Source organism: Stegostoma tigrinum, chromosome 33 (assembly GCF_030684315.1).
Source record: "Stegostoma tigrinum isolate sSteTig4 chromosome 33, sSteTig4.hap1, whole genome shotgun sequence".
Lineage (NCBI taxonomy): Eukaryota > Metazoa > Chordata > Chondrichthyes > Orectolobiformes > Stegostomatidae > Stegostoma > Stegostoma tigrinum.
Genome location: NC_081386.1, coordinates 3006389 through 3019193, shown reverse-complemented (window position 1 = coordinate 3019193; position 12805 = coordinate 3006389). Strand labels below are relative to the sequence as shown.

At 44.3% G+C, this 12805-nt stretch overlaps 1 pseudogene; it reads right to left on the bottom strand.

The window, feature by feature from the left end:
• Positions 1 to 8623: 8623 nt before the first annotated feature.
• Positions 8624 to 8735, bottom strand: LOC125467409 (U2 spliceosomal RNA; annotated as a pseudogene).
• Positions 8736 to 12805: the final 4070 nt, after the last annotated feature.

Genomic DNA, 12805 nt, shown 5'->3' with positions numbered 1-12805 from the left:
ATGATAAAAGAACATATGTGAAGTGTGGTCAGTTGTGCTGATGGACACTATTAGCTCAGAGCGTGAAGAATATGAGTTTGCGCCCATGAGTTTCTGAGTGAATGATATCATTTGTGATTTTGAAGGCCATGCTTAGAGGGGTTCAATATCAAGAGGATAGAAAATAGACGAGATTACAAGACAGAAACCAGGTGAGGCTTCTTTTCTCCAGACTACAGGAGGTGGAGAGATATCCTGTTTGAGGTGTTTGGAATTATGAAGATCTTTGATTGCTTAAGTGCAGACTATAGAGACAGTACAGATGATTTTTATTTGTGCAGGAATCCAAAACTAGGGTTCTGAAATTAATTGTTATCCATTCATTAGATTTTGTTTATCTTTAGTTGCAATTGAGAAGGTGGTGATGACCGGCCTTCTTGAAACACTGCAATCTATTTGCTGCAGTATTCCAATATATTTGCGGCCCTTATCCTTTCAGATAGTTCCTGTAAGTTTGGAAGATGCTGTCTAAGAAGCCTTTGTGAATTCCTGCAGATCATTTTGCAGATGGCACATATTGCTGCTATTGAATGTCACTGATGGATGGAATGGATATTTGTGGATGAAGTGCCAATCAAATGAGCTACTTTGTCCTGATTAGTGTCAAATTTCTTGACTGCTGCTGGAGCCATACTCATCCAGACAAGTGGACAGTATCCTATCACACTCCTGACTTGTGCCTTGTAGGTGGTGAACAGCCCTGGGAGAGTCAGGAAATGAGTCATTTACTGCAGGATCCCTGGTCTGTGACCTGCTTTTTTTGCCACATATCTATGTGACTAGACCAGTTCGGCAGAATAGCCTGCATTTGTGCGGTAGTTTCTGAAACAAGAACAGAAATAGCTGGAGAAACTCAGCAGGCATGGTACCATCTCTGGAGAGAGAAACCGATTTTGGTGTAGATATGTAGTGCGGGCTGTGGATGTTGTGGTCGGTTGGTTCATTGTTGTTCTGGGGTGTGTAGTATCTTCCTGGTGTAGTTCATGTAGGCATCTTCTGACCCAGTTTTTTCGACATCATGGTAGAACGCAGGACAAAGGGGGAATTCCAAACAGAAAATCCACACACACTGATCAAGTACTGAACTTCAACAGTTTGTGTGTGTTTGTTTGTCAACGATGTTGTGTGAATAAACTATGCCAACAATAAGAAGAGCACCTCTTCCAGGTATTCAAGGACAATGAAAAACTGGGTCAGAAGATGCCTATCACATGAAGATACTACAGGGAGATACAACACGCCCCAACACACTCATCGCGCTACCTAACGTCAGAAACACATCAGAACTAACCACAAGACTCCTGTAACCACTGGGCATCAGAGTAGCACACAAACCCACATCAACCCCATGACAACTGCTCACCCGAACCAAAGACCCACTACCTGCCATGGACAGGACCAATGTCTCAACAAGATTCCCTGCAGAGACAGCGACAAACACTATGTCAGACAAACAGGAAGGAAATTAACAACAATGATACACTATCATCAATTGGCTACAAAAAGACATGACCAAGCAGAATACAGGGTTAACGGAAAGATTCTTGGCAGTGTGGAGGAGCAGAGGTATCTTGGGGTTCATGTTCACACTTCCCTGAAAGCTGCCACCCAGGTGGATAAAGTTGTTAAAAAGGTGTACGGTGTGTTAGCTTTCATTAATAGAGGGATTGAGTTCAAGAGCCAAGAAGCTATGTTCCAGCTATACAAAAGCCTGATTTGGCCACATCTGGAGTACTGTGTCCAGTTCTGGTCATCTCATTTCAGGAAAGATGTGGAAGCATTGGAAAAGGTGCAGAGGAGATTTACCAGGACATTGCCTGGAATGGAGGGAAGGTCTTATGAGTAAAGGTTGAGAGAGCTGGGGCTTTTCTCTTTGGAATGATGAAGGATGAGAGGTGACTTGATAGAGGTGTACAAAATGATCAGGGGTATAGATAGAGTGGCCAGCCAGAGACTTTTTCGTAGGGTGGAGGTAGCTATTATGAGGGGGCATAGCTTTAAAGTCAGTGGAGGTAGATACAGGGGAGACGACAGAGGTAGGTTCTTTACTCAGAGAGTGGTCGGCATGTGGAATGCATTGCCGAAGAGGGTTGTGGAGTTGGCCCATTAGGGACATTTAAGCAGCTATTAGATAGGCATATGGATGAAGGTATAAGGTAGTGGTGGAGGTTAGGTGGAATTTAGGATTAGGGTAAAAGTTTGGGACAACAGAGTGGGCCGAAGGGCCTGTTCTGTGCTGTATTGTTCTATGTTCTATGTTCTAATACTCACTCATCTCTATCCACATGGACAAGGAGAACCACCAATTTGACTGGGGCAACACCAAAATCCTGGGACAAGCCAAGCAGAGACAGGCACGGAAGCTCATAAAAGTCTAGTACTCCATGAAGGAAGCCATCAACAACCACATAGAACTTGATCCTATATACACTCCACTGTGAAGGAAAACCAGAACTGAGGTAATCCAGCTCAACGGACTCCAGAGTTTAAAAACCAGGCAGGAAAACACACCGACATTTCATTGGAGGTTGCACTGAGGATGTTACCCAGCATGGTAACAAAACGTCTACGGAACAATGAGCCAGCTCAGCAAGCCAACCAACCATAAGAAAGGAACAGAATTAGCAATTCAAGTCTGGTTTCTATTTGATTACTTGACATAAAATTGAGGTGAACCAGATAAGTTTCTTTCTGGAGATGAAGTAATTCTTTTCTTTGAAATTGTCACTTTCAAGTAATCACTGGCAAATGCACTATACCATTGCTGTACCTGTGGAGGGTGATGTTTACAGGTTTCCCTGCTTTGAACTTGGTGGAGACTGTGTAACTCACAGGAGGAGGAAATTCCAGAAATATCTCCGGAAATATCTCCATCCTCGATGATGGAAGTACTCAAAACAACAGTACATAAGATAAGGCTAAAGCATTCATGAAAATCTTCAGACAGAAGTGCCTACTCCAGTGGTGCCCAACATTACAGATACCAGTCTTCAGCCAATTCAACTCACTCCACATGATATCAAGAAGCAATTAGGGTCACTGGGTACGGCAAGGCGATGGAACCTGGCAACATTCCAGCAGTCATTCTGAATACTTGTGCTCCAGAACTTGCCGTTCCCCTAGCCAAGCTGCTCCAGTACAGTTACAACACTAGCATCTACCTGACAATGTGAAAGATTGCCACATGTCCTGAACAGAAAAAAAGGACAAATCTAGCTCAGGCAATGACTGCCACATCAGTCTATTCTCAATCATCAGTAAAGTGATAGAAGGTATAATCAAACAGCACCAGCTCAGCAATAACCTGCTCAGTGATGCCCAGTTTGGGTTCTGCCAGGGCCACTCAGCTCCTGACCTCAGCACAGCGTTGGTTCAGACATGGACAAAAGAGCTGCATTCTAGAGGTGAGGGTGAAAGCCTTTGGTATAAAGGCTGCATTTGACTAAGTGTGGCATCCAAAAGCCCAAGCAAAATTGGAATCTATGGGAATCAGGGAGAAAATTCTCTTCTGGCTGGAGTCATACTTCTGGTGGAGGTCAGTCATCTCAGCTTCAGGACGCCTCTGCAGGGGTTCCTCAGGGTACTCTCCTAGGCCCAACCATCTTCAGCTGCTTCATCAGTGACCTTCTCTCCATTATAAGGTCAGAAGTGGGGATGTTCACTGATGATTGCTCAATGTTCAGCACCGTTCACAACTGTTCAAATGCTGAAGCAGTCCAAGTCCAAATGTAACAAGGGCATATCCAGGTTTGGGCAAGTGGCAAATAACATTCACATCACACCAAGTGCTAGACAGTGATCATTTCCAATAAGAGACAATTTACCTACTTCCCCTTGACATTCAATGGGTGACCATCACTGAATACCCCACTATCAACATCCTGAGGGTTACCATTGACCAGTAATTGAACTGGACTAGCTTTTGAGTAAGGCAAATCTCGATGGTATGAGACAGGAACTTTCAAAAGTTGATTGGAGTTACCTGTTCATAGGTAAAGGGACGTCTGTCAAATGGGAGGCTTTCAAAAGTGAGATAACCAGAGTTCAAACGCATCATTGATAATGGGAACTGCAGATGCTGGAGAATCCAAGATAATAAAGTGTGTAGCTGGATGAACACAGCAGGCCAAGCAGCATCTCAAGAGCACAAAAGCTGACGCTTCGGGCCTAGACCCTTCATCAGACCCTCTGATGAAGGGTCTAGGCCCAAAACGTCAGCTTTTGTGCTCCTGAGATGCTGCTTGGCCTGCTGTGTTCATCCAGCTTCACACTTTATTGCCTTCAAAGGCATCATGTTCCTGTTAGAGCGATGGGTAAAACTGGTAAAAGTAGGGAACAATGAATGAATAAAATATTGAGACTCTGGTCAATAACAAGAAGGAGGCATATATTACATATAGACAATTGGGATCAACTGAGCATACTTGAAGAGGATAAGGGGTGGAGGGGCATTCTTGAAAGGGAAATCAGGGTAAAAAGGGGGTGGATATGGTAAAGGATATTCCAAAGAAATTCTACAAGTACACTAAGAGCAAATGACACATTGGATACAGAATTGGCTGGCCAACAGAAGACAGCGAGTGGTAGTAGAAGGAAAATATTCTGCCTGGAAGTCAGTGGTGAGTGGAGTTCCACAGGGCTCTGTCCTTGGGCCTCTACTGTTTGTAATTTTTATTAATGACTTGGACGAGGGAATTGAAGGATGGGTCAGCAAGTTTGCAGACGACACAAAGGTCGGAGGTGTCGTTGACAGTGTAGAGGGCTGTTGTAGGCTGCAGCGGGACATTGACAGGATGCAGAGATGGGCTGAGAGGTGGCAGATGGAGTTCAACCTGGATAAATGCGAGGTGATGCATTTTGGAAGGTCGAATTTGAAAGCTGAGTACAGGATTAAGGATAGGATTCATGGCAGCGTGGAGGAACAGAGGGATCTTGGTGTGCAGATACATAGATCCCTTAAAATGGCCACCCAAGTGGACAGGGTTGTTAAGAAAGCATATGGTGTTTTGGCTTTCATTAACAGGGGGATTGAGTTTAAGAGTCGTGAGATCTTGTTGCAGCTCTATAAAACTTTGGTTAGACCGCACTTGGAATACTGCGTCCAGTTCTGGGCGCCCTATTATAGGAAAGATGTGGATGCTTTGGAGAGGGTTCAGAGGAGGTTTACCAGGATGCTGCCTGGACTGGAGGGCTTATCTTATGAAGAGAGGTTGACTGAGCTCGGTCTCTTTTCATTGGAGAAAAGGAGGAGGAGAGGGGACCTAATTGAGGTATACAAGATAATGAGAGGCATAGATAGAGTTGATAGCCAGAGACTATTTCCCAGGGCAGAAATGGCTAGCACGAGGGGTCATAGTTTTAAGCTGGTTGGTGGAAAGTATAGAGGGGATGTCAGAGGCAGGTTCTTTACGCAGAGAGTTGTGAGAGCATGGAATGCGTTGCCAGCAGCAGTTGTGGAAGCAAGGTCATTGGGGTCATTTAAGAGACTGCTGGACATGTATATGGTCACAGAAATTTGAGGGTGCATACATGAGGATCAATGGTCGGCACAACATTGTGGGCTGAAGGGCCTGTTCTGTGCTGTACTGTTCTATGTTCTAAAAGAGAAGTTTGGGAGAGAATTGGGCCCCTTAAAGATCAACGAGGTTGACTATGTGTGGAACTATCAGTGATGGGTGAGATGTTAAGTGAATATTTGGAGAAAGAAAGGGAACTTGGGGAAATAAACATAGATGTCTTGAAAATAGCCCACAGAACAGAAGAGAAGGGGATGGAGGTTTTAAAAAGCAAAATAGTGGATAAATCTCTGGGACCTGATTGAGAGTATCCCAGGGCAGTGTGGGAAGCTAGGGAAGAAATTGCAGACCCCGGCAGAGATATTTGTATCATCACAGCCACGGTTGAGGTGCCAAAAGACTGGAGGGTAGATAATGTAATGCCTTTATTCAAGCAAGGCTGTAAGGAGAAACCAGGGAACTGTCGACTGGTGATCTGATATCACTGGTGGGTAAGCTGTTGGTTGGGGATTCTGAGGGACAGGATTTAGATGCATTTAGAGAGGCAAGCACTGATTAGGGATAGTCAGCATGGCTTTGTGCATGGGAAATCATGTCTTGCAAACTTGATGGAGCTTTTCCAAGGATGAGACCAAAAATATGGATGAATGGTAAATGTTGTCTACATGGGTTTTAGCAAAGCCTTTTTGACAAGGTTCCACATGGTAGACTGATTGGTAAAGTTAGATCACATGGGATTCAGGGACAGCTTGTCAAGTGGATACATATTTGGCCTGATGATAGGACACGGAGGCTGATGGCGGATGGTTGTTTTTCAGGCTGGAGGCCTGTGACCTAATGGTTTTCCATAGTGATCGGTGCTGAGTTTACTGTTGTTTGTCATTGATATAATGAATTTGCATGAAAATTTAGGAGGCACGTTTAGTAAGCTTGCAGATGACACCAAAATTGGTGGCATAGTCGACAGTGAAGAAGATTATCTAAGATTACAAAGGGATCTTGATCAATTAGGCCAAAGGGCTGGGGAATGGCAGACAGAGTTTAAATTTGGATAAATGCAAGGTGTTGCACTTTGGTAAAACAAACAAGGGCAGAATTTATACTTTTAATGGTAGGACCTGGGTAGTGTTGTCAAACAGAGAGACCTAAGGGTTCAGGTACATAATTCCTTGAAAGTATCGTCACAAGTATACGGGGTGGTGAAGAAGGTGTTTGGCATGCTTTTCTTCATTGGTCATTGAGAACAGGAATGGGATATTATATTGTGGCTGTACAGAGTGTTGGTGAGGCCGCTTTTAGAGTGCTGTGTGGGGTTCTTGTCACCCTGCTGTAGGAAAGATATTATTAAACTGGAGAAGGTTTAGAAAATATTGACCAGTATGTAGGGTTTGAGTTACAGGGAGAGGCTTGATAGGCTAGGACTGTTTTCACTGCAGTGCAGGAGGTTGAGGGGAGACCTTACAGAGATTTATTAAATCATCAGGAGCATAAATAAGGTGAATAGCAAAAGTATTTTCCATAAGGTGGAGAAGTTCAAAACTAGGTGTATGTTTTTATGCTGAGAGGAGAACGATTTAAGAAAGGGAGTTGATGGGCAACTTTTTCACAACAAAGGGTGGTATGTTTGTGGAATGACCTGCCAGAGGAAGTGGTGGGTACAAGAATAGTAACAACATTTAAAAGATATTTGGATAGATACATGGATAAGAAAGCTTTAGAGTGATATGGCCAAACAAGGTAAGTGAGACTAGTTATATTTGGGCAAATTGGTTGGCATGGATGAGTTGGACCAAAGGGTCTGTTTCTGGACTATATGTCTTTACATAAATATAGTTCAATGTTTATACCCGCAGGGCTTGGATCCTAAGGGTACAGAGTCAACCAATTTAGGAATAAAATGAGGAGAAATTTCTTTACCCAGAAAGTGATGAGTTTGTTAATTCTCTGCCACAGAAAGTGTTTGAGGCCAAAAACATTGAATGTTTTCAGAAGAATTTAGGTACAGTTCTTAGGGCAAAAGGATATGGGGCAAAAGCAAGAACAGGGGACTGAGTTGGGTGACTTGTGATGATCATTTCAAATGACTGAGCAGCCTCAAAGAGCTGAATGACCTACTAGCGTTCCTATTTTCTTTGTTTCTATGTCCATACTTAGAGTTGAGAGGCTAGGTTACCATCAATGAGCAACTCACCTCCCAACGCCCCAAAGCCTGTTCACGATCTACAGGAACAAGTCAGGAGTGTGAATACTCCCCACTTGCCTGGATAGATGCAACTCTAACAATGCTCTAGAAAGGAGATAGTGCCATAAAATACCATATTTCCAGTAACTTTCAAACTGCTTCTCCTTTCTGATTTTAGCTTCTGTGGGTAGTTTGGTTCCAAGGAGAATAGCTGCTAAATGGAAAAAATGTTTTTAGGTCCCAACACAATTGCAGGCATAGTGGGACTATGGCAGTGTCAAAGACACCAGCTGGTCAACAAGATGCTAAATGGAGGCCTCAGGTGGGTGTAACAGTTACCTAGGATTGCAGCGCAGAGACAAGCCATTCATTCTGTGCTGAGACTTATGATCCACACAGACCTTTGCCCACTCTAATTAGTTCATCACTATTTTGTACATGTGACAGCTCCCATGGCATAACTTGAAGAAGGGCGGGAGGGTTCTCCTACTGCCATAGGTGACATGTGTATATCACACCCCTGCCCCCAAAAAATCATCAGCTGGTCATTCATCATAATGCTTTGGTAGGATAATAGACTTCTTCATCTGTTTGTAAATCATAGAATCCCTACAGTGCGGAAACAGGCCCTTCAGCCCAACAAGTCCACACCAACACTCAGAGCATCCCACCCAGACCCATCCCCTTATAGCCCACCTAATCTACACATCCCTGAACACTACGGGCAATTTAGCATGGACAATTCCACTAGCCTGCACATTTTTGGACTGTGAGAGTAAACCAGAGCACCCGGAGGAAACCCATGCAGACACGGGGAGAACGTGCAAACTCCGCACAGACAGACGCCCAAGGTTGGAATCGAGCCTGGGTCTCTGGCCCTGTGAGGCAGCAGTGCTAACCACTGAGCCACCATGCAGCCCTTAATAAAGGACATATCAGATATTAAAGCTGATATGAACAGAAACTACATGATCTTAACCAATAGGCTGAGAAGCGTTAACAATAATAACAATGTTCTAAAGGTATTCACAGACAGTATGGTTACAGCGTGGAAAAGGTTATTCTGTCTGACGGTTTCTGAAGAAGGGTCTAGGCCCAAAATATCAGTTTTCCTGCTCCTCTGATGCTGCTTGGCTTGCTGTGTTCACCCGGCTCTACACCTTGTTATCTTCAGCATCTGCAGTTCCTACTATCTCTGAGGCTATTCTTGTCTGTTGTGTTTGATCTGTATGAGTAGTTCAGCTTAAGGTTTTCGAGGAGATTTGTAGCTTAGGTTGTGGAAGAGGCTGTGGACATGGTCGGCGAGCTGGTAGATTTGGTGGGATGTATTTCATCACCTTGCTAGGTAACATCGTCAGTACGTCTCTGGCAAAGTGTCGGTGTTCCATCCCACATGTTATTTCTAGGCTTCGGTTTGCTGGGGTGGTTGGTATTACTTCTGCCTCTGTTCCTCAGTGGTTTGTACACTGGGTCTAATTCAATGTGTTCATTGATGGAATTCCAGTTGGAATACAAGACCTCCAGGAATTCCCAGGCCTGTCTTTGCTTGGTTTGCGCTATTATCAATGAGTGGTCCCTGTCAAATTCATGTACCTCATTGTCCGTGTGTAGTAAGAATTGGTTGTATCTCTTGGTGGCTAGTTGGTATTCATGTTTCCATATGATCAATTTTCCTGCAGTTTGGCCTATTTAGTGTTTCTCACAGTCCTTGCGTGTTACTTTGTATATTACCTCAGTTTTGTTGATTTTGGGTGTGGGATTCTTCACGTTCGTCGATGGCTGTTGTATGTGGTTTTCGGTTTGTGGGCTACTCTGATCCTTAGGGATCTGTGTAGACTTGCGGTCACCTCTGAAATGTCCTTGATGTATTGTAGAGTGATTAGTGAGTCTGATCATGTTGTGTCTTCCTGTTGTGGTATGTCTTGGAGGTAACAGCAGATTGTACTTTTTGGACATACATTTCTTTGAAGAGTCCATTTAAGAGCTCTTGTTCTGCTTTGTATAGTTGCAGGTTGCTGCAACGTGTTGTGACGCATTTGAATAGTGCCCTGATACAGCTCTGTTTGTGGGCATTGGGGTGGCTGCTAGTGTAACTGAGTATCTGCTCTGTAAGCTTGGTTTGTCTATATAAAAACAAATGAACTGCGGAAGTTGTAAATCAGGAACTAAACAAAGTTGCTGGAAAAGCTCAGCAGTTTTGGCAGCATCTGTGAAGGAGAAAACAGAGTTAACGTTTCGGGTCCAGTGACCCTTCCTCAGAACTGATGGTGGCTGGGAAAACGTCAGTTTATATGCAGAAAATAGGAGGTGGGTGGGGTAGGGAGTAAACGATAGGATAGAGCCCAAAGAGAGAGAAAGACAGTTGGGCAGACAAAGGACTTGTTAATGATCAGGCTGGGAGGGTGAATAGTTGTTATTGGGGACTGCTAGTATCTAACAACGGTGGGTGTGTAGTGGCAGGCTGTGGTAACAAGGCCTGGTGTTTGGGTAGGGGGCTGGGACATGGGAGAGTGTTGGCCCTAAAACGATTGAACTCGATATTGAGCCCAGAGGGCTGTCGGGTCCCCAAGCAGAAATGAGGTGTTATTCCTCCAGCTTGTGTTGGACTTCACTGGAACACTGCAGCAAGACAAAGACAGAGATGTTGGCCAGGGCACAGGGTGGTACATTGAAGTGGCACTTCAAACTCAATATCATTTTCCCAGCCACCATCAGTTCTGAAGATGTATCACTGGACCAGAAATATTAACTCTGTTTTCTCCTTCACAGATGCTGCCAGACCTGCTGAGCTTTCCAAGCAACTTTGTTTTGTTTGTGGTTTTTCTATATACGCTACTGCAGAGTTCCCCATTGCTTTTGCGTTCTACCGTTACGTCCAGGAAAGGCAGTTGGTTGTTGCTCTCTTCTTCTTTTGTGAATTTTATCGCAGTGAATATGCTGTTTATGTGTCAGTGGGTTTCTTCTAGTTTTGTGTATTTAAAATCACAAAGGTGTCATCTACATATCAGACCCAAAGTTTGGGTTGTACAGTGTGGAGCGCTGTCTGTTCTAGTCTTTGCATTACTGCTTCCGCAATCAGCCTGATATTGGGGATCCCACTGCTGTTCTGTTGATTTGTCTGTATATGCTGTCATTGAAGATGAAGTCGATTGTGAGGCACAGATCTAGCAGTTTCATGGTGCTGCTCTTATTGCTGTCGTTCATATCATAGGATTGCCTGCTTACTTGATTCATCTAGCAGTGTGGCAATTGTTTCTTTGGCTTGGTCAGTGTTTATGGATGTAAATAGTGCTTTTACATCAAAGGATGTCATCACCTTGTCCTCATCTATCCTGGTGTCCTTGATAATGTTGAGGAATCCTAGGGATGAGTGCATGGAGTGGGTAAGTGTTGTCCAGTAGGCATTTCAATTTCTGTTGTAGTTCTTTGGCAAGTCTATATGTTGGTGTTCCTGGTAGTGAGACAATGGGTCTGAGGGGGACCCCAGGTTTGTGTACCTTGGGGAGTCAATAGAATTAGGGTGCATTAGATCCCTCTGGCTTCATTCTTTTGGTTGTCTGTCTTGCTGATAACTCCCGAGACATGTAATCTCTTCAGGGTTGCTGTGATCCAGTTTCCTAACTGTGGTATTGGTTCTATTGCCATCTGTTGGTTGGTGTCAGTATTTGCTACTAGTGCATCAACTGTCTCAATGTATGTTCCTGTCTTTCCAGTTTATCCAGGATTTTCCTCTCTTCTGTGTTGAATGTGTCCCACTTTTTTTGTTTACTCAGTGTTGGGGCCATCATCTGTCTGAAGGTCTGTTATACTTCTGCCGTAAATCTGTTAGTCTCTTTAGTGTTGATTCCAGTGCAGCCAGAAAGACAGCCCTTACTGGCATAACATTCACAAAAGAGGAGGAAAACAACAATAAACTGCCATTCCTAGATGTCACAGTAGAGCGAACAGCCAATGGGGAACTTCAAACCAGCATCTACAGGAAAACAACACATACGGACCAAATACTGAACTACAGGAGCAACCATCCCAACACCCACAAACGAAGCTGCATTAGAACATTATTCCAACGAACCACCACACACTGCAGCACAAAGGAACTACGCAGAGCAGAAGAAAATCACCTATACAGCGTATTCAAAAAGAATGGGTACCCAATGAACACAGTCCGCCGATTCCTCAGCAACAAACCCAAACAAACAGACAAAACGGGCTCAGAAACCATAACCACTCTCCCCTACATCAAAGACATTTCCGAAGTGACTGCCAAACTACTCGGGCCTCTTGGCATCAGGGTAGCCCACAAACCCACCAACAGACTAAAACAGCAGCTAATGAACTTAAAAGACCCTATACAGACAACAAACAAAACGAACGTCATCTACAAAATACCTTGCAAGAACTGTGACAAACACTACATTGGACAAACAGGCAGAAAGCTAGCCACCAGGATACATGAACATCAACTAGCCACAAAACGACATGACCCACGATCACTCGTATCCTTACATACAGATAAGGAAGGACACCACTTTGATTGGGACAAAACATCCATCCTAGGACAAGCCAAACAGAGACACGCACAAGAATTCCTAGAAGCTTGGCATTCCAACCGGAACTCCATCAACAAACACATTGATTTGGAGCCAATCTACTACCCCCTGAGAAAAAGAACAGGAAATGACATCAACAACACAGGAAATGACATCACCAACCCAAGGAAACCTCACCAGATAAATAGAAAGCGGGACATAACACCAGTGCTTTGTCGGAGGCTCACTGATGATGTTACCTAGAATGGTGACGAAACATCTGGGGACAAACCTTACAGCTCAGTGAACCAGCTTACATCTCGAACACAATAAAGACCCACTCTCTTGTGGACTGAGAGGACGAGAGTGCTGTCTTGGAGGTGAAAGGAGGACGTCGGGTTGGCTGTGCACCCTTGCGACCAGTGGATCTTAATGCTGGCTTCGGCCTAACGCTGGTTCAGGGGAGCAGCCAACCTGCAACGATGGCTGCGGCAAGTGCTCGTGCCCCAGGTCAGGGGGTCCGGAACACCATCCGTGTT